General features: G+C 39.2%; 1 long non-coding RNA gene across 1 annotated transcript; it reads left to right on the forward strand.

Moving 5' to 3' along the window:
• On the forward strand, positions 1-494 carry LOC143182977 (uncharacterized). Its single transcript, XR_013002542.1, has 2 exons — positions 1-29; positions 156-494. It is a non-coding gene; the product is annotated as an uncharacterized LOC143182977 (long non-coding RNA).
• Positions 495-4,965: the final 4,471 nt, after the last annotated feature.

Raw genomic sequence — 4,965 nt, forward strand, 5'->3', positions numbered from 1 at the left:
GGTAAAAAGAAAATTGAGAAATACTATCGGTAAATAATTTAAGGAATTAGTAGTATATGTTTTAAAGCTATTTTGTACAATTTTTTTTTTTCATGCACTTTTAATCTCAGTTCGAGAAGAAAGAAATATCGCTGAGGAACGTCGACGATTTTCAGGAATCCTAAGTCTTAGGATAAATAAGAAGACGAAAGATCCTGTGCATTTGCGTGGAGTTGCCCACGATCTAGAATCGTAATATGTTACGAATTTTCTCAACGTATACGTCTCAACATTTTGTGCAAGACTACGATGCAATGCACTTGGATTTGTCAGAGAAGAAAAAGCGATTGGAATCGCTGTGTAATCGACAATGGAAACAGTACGACGTGTTTTTCTTATTCGTCAAGTTTTGCGAGCAGAACGCGATCGTGTGTGGATAATAACATTAACGATGATCACAATTGCTTGAGATCCAAAGAGAGCTCGTTTCGCAGAAGACTCGGCGTTTTTTCTATGTAAAGGAAGATCAAATTTGGAGGAGAACGATGAAAAAAGAAGGAGGGGCAAAGAGCGAAAGAAGAAAGCGTCTTTCGTGTAACCGAAAACGATAAGCAATTTCCTTTTTTTATATCGGCAAGTGAAAACATAAAATAATTGCTATGTGTCGTGTTTAGGGTGTAGTTTTTTTTATATGTAAAAAATTCGAATTGGGCGCCAAAATGGTCGGGCGTTTGGTGATCGGAGGATCGATCCGTGGAAATTCGCTGCGCGTGTACGATTTAATTAGTGTGGTAAAGTTTCGGGGCATTTTTATTCGGCTGTGTTTATTCAAGAAAAAGCAAACTCGAGGGCGAGAAAAAATTAAGGGAAGGCAAATTTCGTAGTAGTATTTTGGTGTAAGGCTTCAAAGTTAGATGTCTAATTTTTGTACTCTATTTTTTTAAGCGATCGTCGAGGCGATCACGAAACGAGATCGGGCAAAGAAGGGTCGAACGTGTTTGAAGCGCGCTAGTTTTATCGAAAATTCATATAAGAGTCTCGTATTAAGTTTAGTTTAAGCGTAAAAATCGCGTGTCGCGTAATTTGGTAGCTTTTGAAAAAGAAAAAAGGAAAACGAACATTGCCAGAAACAAAAACGGAGAAAACTGAGAAGAATCCACACGAAGATTAAGAAGGAAAAGAGAAAAACACATTTTACCAAAAAAGAAAAGGAAATTCTTCGGTATCCTTCGAGAAAACTTTAATCGAGATCCTCCTACGCTCAGCCCATTCGATACGATCGAACTTCCCAAGTTTAGAAGCGATCGAGAAACTTTCTGGGATTTCTTCTCAAACATAAAAGGGAGAATGGAAAGAGAACGGGATCGAATTCGCGTTTGGAGATCGCAAAACACTCGTTTCGCGAATCTCTGATATCCGAAGAACAAAATGGAAAAGAGAAGAGGAGAAAAATTCCACGGAGCACAAGTTTGTGACTGTAAGGCAAAACGATGTCAAATTTTCAAGAAACCCGGATTAAGGTCTTAATTAAAGTCTACAGTAACACAATTTATATTTTCAGAAAAAGGAAAGGGCATTAAAAAAATGTTTCACTTAAAAGTGAAGATCCAAAAAGATACAAGTCTATAAAACAGTATTGAATTTGAAAATATAAAACGCCAGTATATGAAAAACAGAAATACCTATATGATTTAGATCATTTTGCCTTACAACCACAGAAATACCACATACGAAACCTGCGTTTTCCTTATAGTATATAGTTTTTCTACCGTGTGTGTTTAGCTTGTACTAATTAATTCGGTAAAATTAAACGGACGGTAAAATGAGTGTAAGAAAGAGAAGAGCCGAAAGGAGGAAACCGATCGGACGGCAGTACATGGAATTGAGGACAAGATCTAAAGTGAGGATGAATCCTAAGGAAGATTAAGAAAAAAACGGAATCTTAATAAGAAATCATAGTAAGAAAAAGACACAAGCGGTTCTTGTGCGTTGCGAAAGCAAACAAAATAACCAATGCTGGTAGTGCGGACCAAACGGAACAACTGACAGAGGTTTAAAGGTGGAAAGCAAGAATAAAGGAAAGGGAAACAGAAGAACACGCTACGCGGGAGAATTATGCGAGAAGACATTATTGAGAGCTGTTTGGAATTTGGAGGAGACTATAAAAGGGATAGAAGAAGAAATGTATGGAAATTGCCGCTCCATCGGAAATCAACGTCTACTAAAATCGTTCGTAGTGGTTAAAAACTTTTTTTACACACTCTGGGGTGTTTCTCGAACGATTTTCGGGAACTGTTCCAAGTTTTTTCCTTTTGATTTGCTGAAAAATTTGAATTTTCTAGAGATATAGTACTTAAATCTTGCGCAAATGATCGTTGATCAAAATTTGGTAATCGAAATCTTAAAATGTCAGAGACCGTATAATCGTTCGAGATATCGGCACCCTCGACGATCCATGATTGGCTACGTGGTATTCAAAAGCGATACACCATTAACGTGTTAAGACTTAACGATATTTTAACGAAATCCGTCAGGGTAAGCTTCTTACTGTCTCATCGACGCCATCGTCGACAAGAAGTCGTAGGTAACGCGTATTCCGTGCGTTGTGCGAGTTTTGCATCGTGCTTTAGGGGCGCCTCGCGTATCCCCAATATTTTCATCGAAATTAATTCAAATTCCCTGAACCAAATCTGTTACATTCATTTTCACCGCCAAGTATATTAATTCTCTGTTTAATTTTTAATTCTAACCGAGTTGTTGTTTCCTTTCGTTTATTATACTATCTGTTTTTTATCTGAATTTTGTATTGAACAGTGTTTTAAATTTTCTCATCCTGTCACGATCATAATTACATTTTTTGTTCATTCAGCTGTTTCATGCGTTCATTTTTCGAAGGCGGTGAGAAGGACAAAGCACGATGAGAGATACAGACGAAATTGCGATAGCTTTTCCATGTCTTACTGTGTCTGGACCACGACTAGTTTGCCTCTTCGCGTTCACCTTTCAAATTACAATTATAACAGGAAGTACATTTCCCTTGAAGTTTTCTTAAACGATGTAAAAACTAATCATCTTCATTATCTAAGAGTGATTCTCTTATCAATATTGAAACAACACTTTATAATCAGGGTTCAGGAAAGCGTAAACGAGTCGAAGGTCCAGGCTCTCAGCCCAAGAGAATAAGAAAGCGAAGAAACATGGGCAACAAAGAGGTTGAGGTCGCGCGAGGGCGAAGGAACTTAAGAAGCAATCGCAAAGACATTTCGGTCGACGTAATTTTTCCTAATGACACGTTTTCATATATTCGTAGATACATGTATACTCGCGTAATCGTATTGCACGTAAATAATAGTCGTGAGGATTTTGCAGTTTCGACCGTAGGTTGAACGAGACCCACCCCCTAAGATCGCAAGCGATCGTTAACAAATCTCTGTCCTCGGACGAGGGGAGCAGGCGTTTTCTAAGCGGGCGAGACTCGTATATCCGGTCGTTGTAAACGTAGGTTACTCTTTGCTACTAAATGGTTAAATACGCGGTCGATGCTGTCTGCCATTTTTTCGTGTAGCTTGTAGTCGAGTCGGACGTGTTTGCGTAGTATAAAAAATCATCTGAAATTCGCTGTGAATTTATCAAAGAATTCACAACTGTATGACAGTATATTCTTCTCCATCAAATTTTTAAAGTCTTCACTACTACTGTACTAGTCTAGTACCTCTAGTTTCTCAAACCTCAAAAATTTCATTCCTCCAGTAGTGAAATCCATAATAAAATTTGGAACGTAACGAAGTAGACACTTGTGTACTCGATGAATATTTCAAAGTCTCGTGGAACAGTTTCTTAAAAATCGAGTAATTGGAGAACATAGAATATGCAAACACGCTCCACCGATATTTAGTGATATATCTCGAGCGAGTGAAGGAGTGCATGGAAGGAATGAGAGGATCTCCACCCATCATTACCGAATTGACCGCATATACCGGGAAGCCCTTGTCCGAATTCTCGTTGGCTGAACCACTAGCTTTTTCTTTCCGTTCCCACCGCGTTCTACGCTTTTTCTTTCGTCGGTTAGAGAGAAGAGGAGATGAAGGAGAGAAGAAGTAAGAAAGCACGAAACGCGCCGTTTTGTCCGCCTCGATCTCTCTTTCTCGAGGCTCGCGATTATTGCATCGCAAATAGAGACGCCGCGCAAAAGAGAGGAACGATGATGGTCCCCTTTATTTCGAATCGCGTGCACCGTCGAACACAATCGCCTGAACCTTCGTCGACACTCTTTAATTTAATTGGCAGACGTCTCGAGTGCACCGTGGAAATGAAAAAAATATCTTGGCCCGGAGTAGCTATTTCCCTTTATCCTCCCAGAGAAGAACGTCATTCAGGAAGGCAAAGACCGTGGCAGGACAATGAACAAAGAAAAGGAACAGGCTCCCAGGGCTTTTAATTGAACGTTCTGCACCCTTTCGCGGATGTCTCGTTTTTCGTCGCAAACACGGCGCGTTTCGTTCGATAGACCTCGGCCTGACTTCCGCTGCTCGGACGTCGTGGACCATTTTATCGCTGTGCTGAGAAAGACGAGTGCATTTAGTAGAATATCGATTCTCACGAATTCTCTTCTACCAGAAATTGGGCTACTTTCCCATGGACAGAGTACAAAGAAACGAGACATAAGAACTTGTAAAAAAAGGTTAAAAAATGATACAAGAAATAAAAATGAATCTTTTCTAATTTTCAAATTTTAATGTAAGTCATTCGAATCTGAAGAGAATTCATTACGAGAATCGATCCATATGCATTTTCTGAACGCATCTTCTATTCCTCGCTTTCGAACACGTAACAAATAAAATGTAATCATATAAAAATCTAGAACAGATATTACGTAAAATGGTCCAGAATTCGACGCGGGAGTAGTGCTGCGGTTCGCTCGATACCTCCCCTATGATAAGAGTACAAATTTTTCTAACGAATAATTATATTCATGCGACGAATGGA

The sequence above is a fragment of the Calliopsis andreniformis genome, chromosome 9, assembly GCF_051401765.1.
Source record: "Calliopsis andreniformis isolate RMS-2024a chromosome 9, iyCalAndr_principal, whole genome shotgun sequence".
In the NCBI taxonomy this organism is placed as follows: domain Eukaryota; kingdom Metazoa; phylum Arthropoda; class Insecta; order Hymenoptera; family Andrenidae; genus Calliopsis; species Calliopsis andreniformis.